Genomic DNA, 16,594 nt, shown 5'->3' on the forward strand with positions numbered 1-16,594 from the left:
TCGAGGTAAAAAAAGAGCGAAAGTTGTAGCGCTGGTAAGTCAAGCAGCCGCGTATCATGGCGCGATCTGCGTGGCGCTGGCAGGGCCGGGCCCTGACATAGCTAATTAGAACGGGACATGATACAGCACTCACAGCGCATTACGTGCTCGGCTGACAGCGTGACAGCGGCGCAGCTGAGCGACGACAAGGAAGACGACCGAGAGTACACCGCCGGCAGTGACGATAACTGTCGGACGCGTCGCCAATATGCGTCTCGTCAAGATGGAGAGCTGTCACCTTTTGTTAGTGTCTACAGCCGGCCTGCTTATTTGTGTACACAGAGGCTCTCGTTATAAAAATAATGAAGAAAGCAAAGTCCAACCTAGCTCAAATAAGAAACTGTTGACAGTCGGTTGCCATAGCTTGTTTCCAGAGTTGGTGCTGCTATGTGAGAAGAATCCAACAGGTGGGGTAAGACTCCTGCAACAACTCAGCCGGCCTCATTTTGATATTTAAGCACCTTGAATGAAAAACAAATAATTACATCGACTTCAGCTTCTACATGAATATGCACATAATATACAACGTAACATATAATAGTAATAATTACTCAAAAGTTGCCTCACAGAGGTGCAATAAAAAAGGCAAAATAGCAAAAACATACTACCAAGAAGAGCCCACAAAAACATATCTTCAAACATTAAAAGCAATTTTGAACAGCAACATTTCGACGCATGCCAACTTGGGCAGCAAGTTTCTTTTTTCCACCCTAAAGAACTTGCAATAGTGAGAAAATCCCCATGACAGTGCTGAGGTGGACGCTGAGACTTCAGGCATGCAAAAAAATCTCCAAATGAAATGTTTAAATTGTGTAGAATGTTAATAATCCATCCATCCATCCATCTTCTTCCGCTTATCCGGGGTCGGGTCGCGGGGGCAGCAGCTTTAGGAGGGACTCCCAGACTTCCCTCTCCCCAGCCACTTCATCCAGCTCATCCCGGGGGATCCCAAGGCGTTCCCAGGCCAGCTGAGAGACATAGTCTCTCCAGCGCGTCCTGGGTCGTCCCCGGGGTCTCCTACCGGTGGGACATGCCCGGAACACCTCCCCAGGGAGGCGTCCAGGAGGCATCCTGATAAGATGCCCGAGCCACCTCATCTGGCTCCTCTCAACGTGGAGGAGTAGCGACTCTACTCCGAGTCTCTCCCGGATGACCGAGCTTCTCACCCTATCTCTAAGGGAGAGCCCGGACATCCTGTGGAGAAAACTCATTTCGGCCGCTTGTATCCGAGATCTCGTTCTTTCGGTCACGACCCATAGCTCGTGACCATAGGTGAGGGTAGGAGCGTAAATTGACCGGTAAATTGAGAGCTTTGCCTTTTGGCTCAGCTCTCTCTTCACCACAACGGACCGGTACAGGGTCCGCATTACTGCCGACGCTGCACCGATCCGCCTGTCGATCTCACGCTCCATCCTCCCCTCACTCGTGAACAAGACTCCAAGATACTTGAACTCCTCCACTTGGGGCAGGATCTCATCCCCGATCCGGAGAGGGCATTCCACCCTTTTCCGATCGAGGACCATGGACTCGGATTTGGAGGTGCTGACCCTCATCCCGACCGCTTCACACTCGGCTGCGAATCGTTCCAGCGAGAGCTGGAGATCACGGCCTGAAGAAGCCAACAGCACCACGTCATCTGCAAAAAGCAGAGACGCGATGCTGAGGTCCCTAAACCGGACCCCCTCAACGCCTCGGCTGCGCCTAGAAATTCTGTCCATAAAAATTATGAACAGAATCGGTGACAAAGGGCAGCCTTGGCGGAGTCCAACCCTCACTGGGAACGAATCCGTCTTACTGCCGGAAATGCGGACCAGACTCTGGCATCGGTGATACAGGGACCGAACCGCCCTTATCAGTTGGCTCGGCACCCCGTACTCCCGAAGCACCCTCCACAGAACCTCCCGAGGGACATGGTCGAACGCCTTCTCCAAGTCCACAAAACACATGTGGACTGGTTGGGCGAACTCCCATGCACCCTCGAGGATCCTGCCGAGGGTGTAGAGCTGGTCCACTGTTCCACGGCCAGGACGAAAGCCACACTGTTCCTCCTGAATCCGAGGTTCGACCTCCCGACGGACCCTCCTCTCCAGCACCCCTGAATAGACCTTACCAGGGAGGCTGAGGAGTGTGATTCCCCTGTAATTGGAACACACCCTCCGGTCCCCCTTCTTAAAGAGGGGAACCACCACCCCAGTCTGCCAATCCAGAGGCACTGTCCCCGATGTCCACGCAACGTTGTAGAGGCGTGTCAGCCATGACAGCCCCACAACATCCAGAGCCTTTAAGAACTCCGGGCGGATCTCATCCACCCCCGGGGCCTTGCCACCGAGGAGTTTTTTGACTACCTCAGTGACTTCGACCCCAGAGATTGGAGAATCCGCCTCAGAGTCTCCAGGCCCTGCTTCCTCTATGGAAGGCGTGTAGGTGGAATTGAGGAGGTCTTCGAAGTATTCTCCCCACCGATTCACGACGTCCCGAGTCGAGGTCAGCAGCACGCCATCCCCACTGTAAACAGTGTTGACGTTGCACTGCTTCCCCCTCCTGAGACGCCGGATGGTGGACCAGAATTTCCTCGAAGCCGTCCGAAAGTCATTCTCCATGGCCTCACCGAACTCCTCCCACGCCCGGGTTTTTGCCTCAGCAACCGCCGAAGCCGCGTTCCGCTTGGCCATCCGGTACCTGTCAGCTGCCTCCGGAGTCCCGCAGGCCAAAACGGCCCGATAGGACTCCTTCTTCAGCTTGACGGCATCCCTTACCGCCGGTAATAATGTTAATAATATTGGGCCAAATTAGTATTTTAATGTTGTTTTTATTTTGCTACTTTGTATAAAAAAGTGAGAAGCAGCGGCCTGGAGTAATACAAACCAGCATGCGTTGACAACGCTGTGTTTCATGTCTCTGTCACCTGAGACCGAAAGGCAAGCCTCATAGAGCCAGGACCGCATCCAACACTCACGCAGCGGAGGTGTGGGCAGACGAAAGCGCTCCGCCGAGCAGGGTGGGGCACCGGGGGGGGGGGGGATCATTTCATTTCAGGCATCCAAAAACAAGTCTTGTTTTCATTTCTTTTGTTTCTGATAAGATGTATAAATGATGAGCTGCCTGACAAAGTGAGGCAAAGAGGTGGCGGGGTGTGGGGGATGAGGAAAGGGGGGCCTCAGGCGGCGCATCAGTCATGCTAGCCCTGTCAGCAGGTAACTGATGGGGGCCCTACAGACACAAAAAACCCTTTTAAGGAAAAGAGGGGGCGGAACTGAAGCTGTTGTCGGCTGACTCCTTTTTAACAGACTCTTTAAAGCTGCCGCTCTCAAAATGGGGTCCCCGGGGGGCCCGCGAGCCACAACTAGGAGGTAGCCTGTAATAATGATCATTTAGGAAAAGTGCACTGTATAAAAATAAAAAAAAGCCCCTTATAAGCTTATCTCTGATACGCAGGATGAAGAGCAACGTTGGCAAACGATTGACGGCTGGCTGAGTCATTCAACATCAAAACACTGGCACACGTTGAAATTGGAAAAAAACATTTTGAAACAATTGCATCATGCAAGATTTTTGCTCTGGCAAATTAGAAGGGGGGGGGGAACATTTGTTAATCCAAGTTGACATGTTTGATATTTTCATTGTGTATTTTGGGTCACTTTAGAAAAAGTCATCAAATAATGCCTTTTTTTTTTTTTTGGCAAGGGTTAAAAATTGCTGCAAATCGATGGCGTCATATACTAACTGTTGTGAAAGAATTCCCATCGCTCGACCAGGCCCACAGAGGATGATCTCACCGCGTGAATAAATCTCTTTTTTATGTGCTTTTGAACGGAACGTTTAGCTTTATGGTTCTGTTTTGCTTTCGTCTCGCTGCTCCCGGAAGCATCGATCTACGTCGCAGGCCAAGATTGACTCCGCAAATGTGTGACGACTACGACAGATCTCGAGACCAAATTTCGCTTTACGATGACGAGCCCAGCGTCGTCTGTACGCAATGGTAGTTTAGTGGTAAAAGCTAGCATAATCCAAAATAAAACATTTTTATCTTTTGCTTGAATGAAAGTAAAATTTTTGTTCAGTTTTGTGAGAAGCTCTGCTACAGTGTAAAAAGGATGTAATTATATTTCCAGGTAGGGGCGGGTGTTGATGGAGTACCTTCTGCAGCACAATTACCAAAGTGTCGGCATTAAACTGATGTACGAGTGCTTTATGTGTAGGAACTGCTAAAATTTTAATATGGCTCTCATTAGGCACTGCCAGAATGTCTTTGCGATGGCACCATTCCAAGGTCACGCCAGAGGCTCAGAAAAATAAAACACGAAGATAAATTGAAAGCGCCTCCATACTATTGACGAGAAGCAAATAAAAAAGACCTAAAATGTTTGAAAATAAAAAGCGCAAAAAACTCCAATAAAAATGCATTTCGCAAATGTATTGTATTGAATTAAAAAGGAAAAAAATTGTGAGCAGAGTGAATCAACAGGCGGCCCGCGGGCCGAATATGGCTAGCTGAAGTGTCTATTGTGGCCCGTGCTTGGAGCCAGACACAAAGTTAAAATAAACATCAAATAATAATGTTTTTGATTTTATTTGAGGGTCCGGCCCCAAGATGATAAAATTCTGGCCCTTGACCATCTGCCGGCCGGCGCACGGCTACCCATCAGCTCTCCAACAACAATAGCGGCTAACACCATCATTCATGACACATTGTATAAACAGTGTAAGCCATCAGTGGTGCCAATCAACGTGATTGATTGCGGGCCGCCTCGAGAGAGGAGTGACGCGTCAGGAAAAAGTTGTTCTTTTCTTTTTTCTTTTTTCTTCTTCTTCTCCCAAGCAGCACATTGGAGGGCTGCCACAGAAAGCGGTGATTAATGTGCTCTCCACGGGTAATCCCACACCCCGGGCTAATGAAGGAGGAATCTATCACGGGGCAGATGTCACCGTGACAGCGCTCCAAGTAGCTGGGAACAATTTAGTTTCTTTGCCGTAATTGTTCCTGAAAAGTCCCGATGTGTCGGGAGTGAGGAAAAAACACGATGACGCTTCAAAGTACAAGCGCGTCCGACTGCATCATTTAGCGCTCGTGGCAAAAAAAAATCAATGTTGACCTCTGATCACAAGGGATGCACATATGGCTAGCTAGAAAGAAGGTAGCAGCATCAAATACAAGAGCGCTAACGTCAACAACCACATTTTTATTTTTGTCATCAAATGGAAAGTTTTATTGCCGTCAAATATGAAAGCGTTAACAACATTGTCAGCAAGGCCGTAATAAAACTAACGACGCGCCGCAAAATCTGCCTGTTGATTAGTCGTCACATGCTACTCGTGAATCAATTGGCTGCAGCAATTTGAGTGCCGGCGCTGGCTTTAAAGTTTAACGACACGCTTTACGAGGCGCACTCCAACGTCGGCCGGCGCCTCCCGTCCGGCCCGCTCGTCATTCTAATTGCCCTCACTGCTGCCGTTGCTGACGGACAACATCCACCTCCTCGTGGTCGTTTCAACTGAGGGGCCGGGCAGAGGTCACGCAAGACCTTTTGGGAACATTCTTGTCTTGAGCCGATTTGCGTTTGGCTTGCCTCAAACCAAAATAGCAGACCGTCTCGGCCCTTTTGGAGAGTGTTTATTTATTTTTTGCGGGTAGCCTGGTAATGTCTCACAAAGTCTACGTTGCTTGGGGCGCTCTCTTCCACAATGGAGTTCACGGCACGCATGTAAACATGAGCCAAAAGACAGGAAACACCTTTGCGCGGGTGTTTCTCCGCTCGGGCCGAACAATGACTGACCCGCTCGTAGCCGCAAAACAGAAGGGCCCGACATGCAGCAAGGTGACACCATAATAAATATTGTATTTCGTCAGCCCGCCATGCTGTCAGTCCACCGGCATCAAACATCTCCTGCAGCAAAGGATTCCTTTCAAGTGTACGCTAAATGATTCATGTCGCCGGCCGCATTGTTAAAAAGGCTACTTAGGGGGGCAGCGCTTGGCTTGTCTGAAAGCATACTGCGCTTGTTCACAAATACAAGGGGGGGGGGTGCTGACGGGACAAAAGACTTAAATTTGGACATAAAGAAGCAAGCTAAGTAGCTCACTTTGTCTTCAAGAAATTGTCTCAGCTACTCTCGGTCGGAACAAGACCCAGAACAATTCCGTAGCGACATGTGAATACAGCGTCGGAGCTTTTGATTTCTAACTTCGTAAGGCTCAATGCGGAGTCAAAACACATTTCCTGCCTTTGCAAAGCACAAGCGAGCGGAATTGGAAACGATGCGGTGTCACAAAGGCGAGCAAGCTGCTTTGTCTGCGCCAAGCTCACATGAATCCAAAACATTTGCGCGTTGACAACATGATGGATGACGCGCGGTTAAGTGGTTCGCCTGTCGCGCAGGCTCGCAAAAGCACAAATACAAATGGGTGAGTTCTCATGTGGCATCAAGCGCTGATGTGCTACTAATTAGAAAATGAGACCGCGTCAAAAGTGTGCCTGGTGTGCGCCGATGTGCAAATGCTCTGCAATCGTTCATATTAATGAGCCTCAACGCCTTTCAGGTCTTCAAGTTGTCTCGACCGATAAAACGACCAGACTGTATCACTCATTTTGGGTTATGTTTTCAGTCCAATTAAAAATACATATGTGGGGAGGGGGGGGGTGTCTATTTTGCAAATAGCGTGTTATTAGCGTGATGCTCGCTCATTGTTTTCGTGCCTTTTGGTGGCCTTCAGTTGTCAAGGAGTGAGCTGAGTAGTTTCATTTGGACAGAAGTAGAGATTTGTCGCCATCTTGTGGCATTTACAGGCAATTGCAAATATTTTACTCTACTTTTGTAAAGGACAAAAATAGACATACATTAGGTGAATAGTGGAAAAAGATGGTGTAATGTAAATAGGCCGGGGTTCACCATATGTTTGGAAAACGCATTAATAAGATCCAGAAGTTAAAAAATGATTCAGTGGTTTGTGCAACGGAGGATCCACGCCGTGGCAGCCTGAGCGATGCGGCTCACTTGGGCTCCAGAACAAAGAAAAGAACCCCGGTGCCGGATAAATTTGTCAACGTCCTCGCGCCTTCAGGTGACAGCCTGCCCTAGCTCGGCCCGGCCCGAACCGGACCGGCCTGACCCCGACCCCCTCTCTCAAGATAAATACCTCTGTCAACATTCACCTTCAGTCCCTAGACGGGTGCAAATTCAACTTGTCATCCATCATCCTTCTCTGTCATTTTCCTCCCCCTTCAGTAATGACTTTCGGACCTTGGCTCTTTTTATGCTGTAAGCCATGCTAATTCATTTTCACCTTTCTGACTGTAAGGTGTCTTGATTTTACTCGTAACGTTATTAGCGGGATCTGCACGAGGGGGGGGCGTCTTATTAATTGTTGTTTTGGTGTCAGAGGCGCCGTGTGCACACGCTGATTTAATCATCTAAATTCACCGCCGTGGGAGCTAGCCTGAGCGGCGCGACATGGCCGCCATTCCTGACGTAACGCCGATTAGCCAAACCGGGATGTTCATCGCATTAGCGTCGCACTTTTGCTTGTCACGTCTTGAAGGATGGCTTTGAATTTGAAGTTAGCAGGTTTATTTTCATTTTAGACTACAGCTTGATTATAATTAACAATTATTCAAAACTTATCTTATATAAAACATGTATAAAAACATTTTACTCAATAAATGGCCACATGAGACCAATTTATTTTGCGTGCGGGGGACAAATAAATGCAACAAATATTTTGCTTGGTGATCCAGATTGAAAGGAGTCCATGTCAGAGACATTGATAAGCAGCGAGCTGGCGTGTCCTGACTAACGACTCGGGGGGCTTGGTCCCTCACAGGTACCATCTTGTTTGCCTCCGTCCCTCAGGACCTCGGCCCCCCAGAGACTTGAAGAGGCTTCTTTCTCCTCACCTGGCCACCCGGTCGCGACTCCTCTAATGACGAGCGCGTCTACTCGGCCGGCCTGCCCTGCGTTGCAATTAAGTCGCGCGTGCGTTGAAGGCAAAACACAATGTTGGTCCCAGTGGGGCCCAAAGCTGCAAACTAGGCCTGATTAAGTTGGCGTCAGTTGATGACCTGAGGCCCAGCGACGCACTTGATGCTCACCTGTAGTGAGCGAAGTTTTTTGGAGGGGTGCGGCAGCGACACGTTTGGATCATTTCGACGCGAAGCGAGGCGACAAAGACGGACGGATCCATAGACGAGCCACGCTGACAACGGGCCAAACACTCGGAGCTCGTGGGGCCGGCCGGCCGCCTGTTTGCACGCACTTCATGTCGGATGTCCTCAACCGCAGGGTGCCCGGGCCGACCCGCCGGCCACGTCATGTGCCAAAACATGTTTGCGTCACTTGTCAGTCTGGATGGCGCGGCGCGTCACTCTGGACATCTGCGCTACTGTATGTGACAAGGAGGAAGCTCCCGAGGCCGGCAGGGCGGCCGGCTGGCCACCGCGACGCCTTCCACAAATATACATGCAATAATTTTGTATCTCAACTCAATCTTCCCCATCGTAATAAATGAAAATGCCGCTAATGTACCAATATTGCTTTAGAAGGTACTTTTGAGTACTTCTTTTTGACTGCCACTTGCCACAGTCTGCCTTTTGTTCAAATGCAAGTAAAAAGCTCTGGTGCGCTTTGCAAACATGACTACAAGGGAAGGCGTGCTGTGAAGCGGGATGAATAATGGAGTGCTTCCCAGAGAAGGCGGCACTCTTGGTGGCAGGAGGTTAATATTCTCACATGTCATTAGGTGGCCGGGCCCGACTGACGGCTCATTGAATCGGGCAGCAAATTATTTCCTCATGCCGCGGAGGACGGAGAGCTTCAAAGTGAAGTAAGGGGGGGGGAGGTCAAGACAAGTACTCCGCTTTGATTAATGAGCGGAGCTCGGCAGAGGTTGCCGGTAGGTAAGAATGTGACGCCGAATTGGATGTGAAAGCGGGGCGGCGACTTTAAGCTGGATTTGACCCGGCTACAGAATTCAGTCCCATGCGGCGCGCACCATCACCGTCGGGCTGACTTGATGGCTTGTGACGGCCAAACTCACGCACCCTCTGGCTCGTGTAGTCATGGCTTTTCACTTGTTGCCTGACAGCTTTAGCAAATAGTTGCACGAGCACTTAGCCATACTGGACAGAAGTGTCCATCTAACCTCCAAAAATGAAACACTCATGATTGGAATTTGTTTCCAGATCACAAATGTCAACTTTTGAAAAACATGTAGGTTTGGATTAAAAACTGGATGGGAATAACAATACTTTATTTACACATCCCATATCAGAAAAAGTAGAACTGTCCAGAAGTTTCATTGTCCAAGTTCTTCTCCCCTCACCGAGTCCTTTGAGGACCTTCCGTCAGTAATAAGTTTCACTCCGTTTGTAAACAACAAAAGTCCTAATCTCCTTGATCTCCGACTGTGAACAAACGGCGAGGAATGTGATGTGAGCGACGTGCCTCCTGGTCGGCCGGCCGGCCAGCCGGCGCTAAACACCAGCGAGGACAATGTGTCGCTCACACACTACAAAAACAAAGGAAAAACGCAGACAAGGCAGCTGGAAAAACCTTTTAATTAGCGCTAATTAGCTTAGCGGAAAACGGTCGGCGGGCTAGAAGGGATTTGTCAGCGCGTGAGAGATCAGAAAGATGGGAGGTGCTCACGTTTCTTTTTTTTTGTGCTGAGTCAAAAACTAATAAGGAGGCCGATAATGGGACCCGTGAGGGTAACGGCCCAGGTGGCGGCACATAATCCCTGCTCGGGGCTTCAACTTTGTCCCGTTTGTCACCCTTCGGCAGTGTCTTTCTTCAAGACTATCACAATCGTTTTCTAACAAGAAATAAAACGACGTAGCAATTCCGAAACCAGCTCAGGAATGTCTAATTGCTAGTGACATTTTCCCTTCAAAGTGCCTTTAAAGTTACCATTATCCCCCCCGCCCGCTTCCGTTGTGGGCGAGGTGGTCTTTCTTGTGCAATGGAGCCTGCGGGCCGTGAAGATTGTCACTTCAAAGCTGCACCGGAAATACGTCGCCCGTGTCAAACTGGGATTAAGCGTTTTCTCTTGCGCTACTTCCGAATTGGGCCCATTTTGGTGATCAGCGCCGACAAAGCCCACCGTGTGACTTGAAGTCTCATTCACTATTGTGAAACATGCAAGAGGGGGAGAAAAACAAGCCCACCCGAGTGTCATCTGGACTCGACCTCCTGTGAGGAACCGGGCATATTGCATCATCTTACTCATTTTGCAAAATCATGACGTTAGATTTCAAAATTTTTCACGCACCCCACACCTGCTCGGCCATTTCTCACAATAAGGCACATGTTAGCGGCAGAGAGAACTTGCTTAAAATTCAATCCACTTTGGCGTCATTATCATTCATCAAGATAACGAATGACTCCTTCAGAGTATGGTAATTATCGTTTGATAAATCATCAGCAGAAAATTAACTGGACGTCAAAACATTCAGGGGGTGAGGAAGGGGTGATGAATGGAGGATGATTGCGGTGATGAATTGCGTTAATCTGGCTGCTGTGAATCCAGCGAAACGACTAAACAGCTCAAGATGGATGGGGCACGCCAAAAGCTGCAAGGTCACAGCGCCGGCCGGCCGGCACCCCAATAAAAGAAAACCATGAAAGTGTGCGGCCAACTCCAACAGAGGCCAATTTAACGAACGCTGATTTTGACTTATTAAATTCAAAGGATGAATCCATAATGAAACCTTGTTCTCCAGGGAAAACTAACATTGTGACGGCCAGCTGGGCCCTCTCTAATGGTATGTGGAAGAATCACATGCAACATTTGACTGGGTAACTTTTGCCGTAATTAAGAGCAAAACGAATGTTCAAAATGAGCATACGGGCAACTGCACACTCCCTGGTCAGTGAAGAAAATGTGAATAATCTCCGGCTACACAAAGTATTGGCTAAGTGACAAATATTCCTTTAATGTGGTATGCAATGGGCGAATGCTCTTACGGTGAAACCATCAGCAATTACCTCCCTGTCAAAGCTGCAGGTGACAGATTCCCCCCCCCACCACCACCACCACTGCCCGAGCGAGCGCTATCATCAAGCCAACATGAGCTTCATGTGACGGCAACTAAATCAACGGCCCTGACAGACAAATGGGCTGACTTGGAAAAGCTTGGCCCATCAGGCCCTCCTGGGAGGAAAGAACCAGCTGAGGAGATAAAATAGCACAGATTTTGTATATACGCTCTGTTTCCAGAATATGAGAATTATGAATGCGGCGCACCTCTTTCATCTTCTGCCAAGTTGCAGTCATCGTTTTTACCTTGGGCTAGCTTTGCCCTTACCGGCCATGCAAAAACAGGAAGTGCAGAGGAAGTGCGTGCGTGTGAAGCGGACAGTCATCCCTCACGCACGAGCTCAATGTGGCAGCGGTGTTTCAAAAAGGTGCATTTGCATGCAAAGGGACGCCGACATTCTAGCGCAATTGCCTCGCTCGCGGCCGGGCCGACGCTTAATAAGCCGAGTTGTTGTTAGCGGCATGCGAGTTTGGAGTGGAGATGTGAGAAAGTGTAGCTCCAAAGCGGCGCGCATACCTTCGGCCACACGCCACTTTTCACACCCAGGCCACACGGCAGCATTCGACTCCATCACGGTGGGGTGACACAGCTACTAAACACTTGCCGCCACTCTTTTACCTTTTGGCCTGTTGAACTTTGTCCCTCACAACACGCATACAGTCAATTCAGAATATTGAACTGTACGTTCAGGATCAAGCCCCAATTTTGGAGTTACAAGCATCAAAACAACTTGACTCAAAAAGTGGCCGTGACTTGAGGCCATCGCGATCCGCAACTGGAGGACATCTCGCCGGGATCCCAAAGCCTCATCAATAACTTGCTTGCTAGACGTTTGTCAATACAGTTTGAAACGCTGCGGCACTACTCCTCGTTTGTCACGATTATTGCTGAATTTTGAAGCTGTCGCGAGCGTGAGCGGCAGGAGATCGATGAGTGTGCGCCGACGCCTTTGGCTAACAGCTCGCTCGCGCCGGCTAAATTGCCTCTCCATCTATTAGCTGTCCGTTGAGCCTCGACGTCGGTGTTAGCGTTGAGCTCGACTATCATTTTGTGCCTCCGCCTTGTTGATTAGACCTGACAAGGGCACGTCGCTAGCGCCGAATTCCACACAGATTGCTAATAAATACAGTTATGAAAGAAGATTTACACGGCAGGAAAGCGCAAGTGTCTTGCCATAAAAAGGCAACAATGGCGATCGCTGCAAAAGGGCTTGAAAGTTAAAGCTGATGGATGGCTTGTCAAAAAAATAATTGCGGCGCCCAGAAAGTGGCTCTAGGGGGGGCAGGGGGGGGGGGGGGGGCTTGCAGCGTCGAGAGCGTGATGGGAAGTGACAGTGGTCTGTCAAGACGCAATGGCTGCCCACAGTCGTGCGAGGGGCCGGCACAGCGGGAAAGCGCCATTAATACCTTGACAAGAAAAGGAATCCGGTTGTCACACTTGCTCGGCCGCTACGGGCCGGGTCGGACGCAATACGGCGGCGACGGAATATGGCGCGCCAGGGTCGGCCGGCGGGTACAAATCAGCCACGGCAACGGTGCTTCCTTTGCTTGTGACAATTCATTAATCACTCTGACAGGTCCGACCTTATTACACGGGATGGTTGACACTTGAGCAATTGGATTGTCAATGGTATCCTATTAGAAATGCAATTCAAATTGAATCCCGGCCCTCTTGTTGTAATTCCCACAAAGCCTGTTATCTTTTTTTTTCGGGCGACCTTGAGAACCAAGCGCGCCTTTCCCAAGATACGCGCTCGGAGTAAACATACATACAGCTTCCTCCAGGAGCTAAGTTTATCCCGGGTCGTTAACGGAAGTGACTTTTACAAAACTCAAATTAACAAAACGATTTGACTCCGATTGTTCAGATGGACTTGTGAATTTACGGACACGGTAAGGCGGCTGAATGGTCAACATCAATACGCATGGCGCCAGCTGATCCACCCTGTTTCGGCCCGCGTCAAGAAAATGACAGTTGGGCAAATGCGTCGCGATGCCCAACGCTCGCGGGTGACTGCGAGGAGTCCTAATTACGAGCTCGGCGAGAGAATTAATGACCGAGAGGTGGGAGCGGCAGCTGGGCAACCGGCGGGGACGGCGCCACCTCACCGCCTGACATTTGCTCACTACCGGACCACCTGGTTGCCCTCGCCGACGCGTCCCGCTGACACACGAGTCAGCCAAGTAGTCGGCACGCTCGCTATCTTGATGACCTGCCGTTTAGAGCAAACGTGGCCCTGCAGGTGCCCTGATGTGCGAACAAGATTAGCAAAAACATTTTAGCATGGAACATCATTGAGTACAGGTATATATTTAGCCACTTTTTTAAAAGGATGTCAATTCTTACTGGAATGAATATTTGATTGTGTATCTCTGAAGCTTTACGGAGCAGCAAGTGATCAATTTTTTTTAGCTCCCTCCCGTGTAGCCTGTTTGAAGGGTAGGACAGTAGCAGTGAGCCAAGCTCAATGCACTTTATATCCGATCAACGGCACTTGATGATTTGCCGCCGTTTCCAAATGTCTTTTCTATGAAAGCAAACGGCCGCGGCTACTTGTTAATAAACCCAAGGTCTTCCTCGTTAAAGGTGTCACTCTGGGATTTACATGCGCGGGCGGGCGGCCATTCCATGGCTTGAGCCAGAGGTCACTCTGATTTATGAACGTCTTATCTGGCAGACGGCGGCTGACGTCAAGTCACTTTGGGTGCCACGTGCGCACTAAACAGCTGCAACAGCAGTGGCGCAACATGCTAGCGCTGTTAGCATTTTTTATTTTCAACCCAACGCGGGTCTCTTTTACATCAGCCCAGGGTGGACAGTAGTGGCCACAGCCCTCTCGGTTCCCACCTCTGCACGCCCATGCTCAATGGCTTGTCTTCCTTATAGGAAACAAAGGCTGAGCAATTTTGCCGTGTTCCGGTTGTATGACACAAGTGGCGGGCAAGCATCTGAGTGCGCCTGCCAGCGTGTGCGCGTTTCACCTCCCGGCGGCTGTCAGTGTATTAATCACCGGTGATGTGCGCTGCGACGGGACGGCTGCAGGAAATAAAGACACGGCGGCGGTGGCAGGTGTGCCGCCCTGATGTGACTCCATCAGACAAGAGGCTCGCTATTGACAGGGTGAGAAGGGGGTGGGGGGGTGATGGCTGCTCAGGCAGGCGGGGAGGCAGCCATCACTCCTCCTCCTCCTCGTCTACGCTCAGTCACCTTGGCTCTGACGCAATGTCATCAATGTGTACGCCATTATTCCCGCCCGCCGCCTCACTGGAGCATTACTTCAACATGGAGGAAAGGGCTCAATGTTAAGCCCAAGGACATCATTTTAGCAGCGGTTTGAAAAAGAAACAAAAATACAGACCAACGACGACCTTTGTCATTTACTTCTAAAAGGACAGCAACGAAAGTGTATGATCTTAATTGGTAACTTTGGCCTGATTTGAGTGACCAAAGTTTCAGATGAATGACAAATCCCCAGAGCGTCAACGCTGAGACTTGGCCTCCAGAACAGAGCAGGCGGCTTGTTTAAGAAACAATTAGCAGCATACACAAAGCGATTCGCAGCCGGTGCGAGTGCACCGAGTGCGGCAATGGCGGCGGCGGTGGCGAAGGGCCCCTTCAGCGTTGATTTATCGCGCTGTCACCTCCGCAAGGCAACATAATTAATAGGAGCGCCCACTTCTAATTCCGCCCACTTCCGTGGCCGGCGGGATGGCTTTTGATTTATGACGGCCTGGGACTTTGCCTTCTATCACTTCATTTGCTCGTTATTTATGCTGATGAGCAATTTGGTGGGGTCGCCGCCGTCGTCTCGCTCACGCCTAATCAAAGAGAATTAGGGTGAACTGCATTATTTAGACGCTGCTCGTTTATCTTGGCCTTCCACCACATTTCAGTTTGCAGCTATTCTCTCATCCTCTCCTTTTTACAATTTTCTTCCTGGGATAGAAACACTTGTGATATTTCCCTCCTTTTTTTAACTTGATGGGCAGTCACTCAACTTTATGGTTTTATTTCTTTACGCCAAAAACATCTACAAGTGAAAAACAAATGCACACGCAGAACAATCAAGGCACGTTTCCAAGCGTCCGAAGCAGAAGAAGCAATTTCACTCTCCATAAAGCGCAACCCTTCGCGGTTTCCCGAGCAAAAGGCAACAAACTCCCACAGAAGCCACGACACACGCACACACACACACACACACACACACACACACATACACACACACACACACACACACACACACAAACACACACACACACACACAGCCGCAAGGTGCTACGTCAAACACACACACACACACACACACACACACACACACACACACACGCACATAAAATGGATTCTCCCTAGCCGAACAAGTGAATCATGGTCAGCGCGGCGGTAATGCATCATAAACGGCCTTGCAGATTAATACGCGAAAGCCAAATAAATCAGGTGGCGTTGCGGCGGGGTTTGCTCGAAAAATTACACCCGTTGCAAGTGTTATGATCCCGCAAATGCGATTGCCAAGGTTAAATTGTATATTACTGTTCAAACAAATGGAAGCAGCGGCCGGGCTTGGCAGAGCGACATTACTTAGCGTGCTTGCAGCCAAGACATTTTTAGAAAATAAAATTTAAAAAAAAGGCTGGATTAAGATGCACTAAACCAATAAAAGTAGTATACAATAGTGTTGCACGTTTAAGCACGACGTTAGTCATTTTCATGTTACGGCAAATTTTCCCGACAGGGTTATTGCGTGTGGAAATATTTACATCAACGTTGCGTAAGCCGCCGTTTGACGTTAACTTGACCTAACGTGTACCCGAAAATATACTTAAGTAGAGTTGTGAAGTATTTATGCTGGCTGCCGAGAGGTAATAAGATGCAGAGCTCACAAAGAGCGGTCAATACATCCGTCGATAGCCGGACGGCGGGCGGGCGGCCATCTATCAGGCGGCCGATCGATGGCGTTTTTCTAACAATGAATCCCGCCAAGTGATAGCTTTCAAATAAACGTGGGGAAGAGCAACCCGATCGTCCTCTGGGGAGAGATCCGACAAGTGGAAAAGCTCCATGCCTGTGCCCCGCCATCTGAGGAGTTGCAGAACAACAGCGACGGCCTATTGGAGATTAGATCATTGGACAACGCCGAGATAGATGCAGAGCCTCACAAACAATGACTTGCTTAGTCGTTTACCAGACCGGCTTTTGGTTTTAATTGTTTGGACGGAAATTGATCAATGCATCGAGCATAAATATGATACATGTTGATCTTTTCCCCGAACAAAGTGTCGCCGTGCTCGATAGTTGGACAGCCGGCGGAGGCGACGAGAGAGCGGCACGGCGTCAATGGCAGCTGCTGATTATATTGCGCGCTCTCATCAGTCCTGACATGATTTGATACCCCGGGCGACAGCCGCGAGACGTTCATTAATCACGGTGGCTCGCGGGAGCAGCGCCACTTAATCCGATGACGGCATCCGTCGTACGACTTTACGCAAAACAATCACTGGCAGCTAGCAACACTAGCGACATCCTTG

At 49.5% G+C, this 16,594-nt stretch overlaps 1 long non-coding RNA gene across 1 annotated transcript in view; it reads right to left on the minus strand.

Moving 5' to 3' along the window:
- Positions 1 to 417: 417 nt before the first annotated feature.
- Positions 418 to 16,594, minus strand: part of LOC148382285 (uncharacterized) — a 44,652-nt gene continuing 28,475 nt past the window's right edge. Inside the window, exon 5 of the long non-coding RNA XR_015854056.1 lies at positions 418 to 500. This is a non-coding gene — a long non-coding RNA (uncharacterized LOC148382285). The remainder of the gene's footprint in view (positions 501 to 16,594) is intronic.

The sequence above is a fragment of the Syngnathus floridae genome, chromosome 18, assembly GCF_059516105.1.
Source record: "Syngnathus floridae isolate MCC-2025c chromosome 18, RoL_Sflo_1.0, whole genome shotgun sequence".
NCBI lineage: Eukaryota > Metazoa > Chordata > Actinopteri > Syngnathiformes > Syngnathidae > Syngnathus > Syngnathus floridae.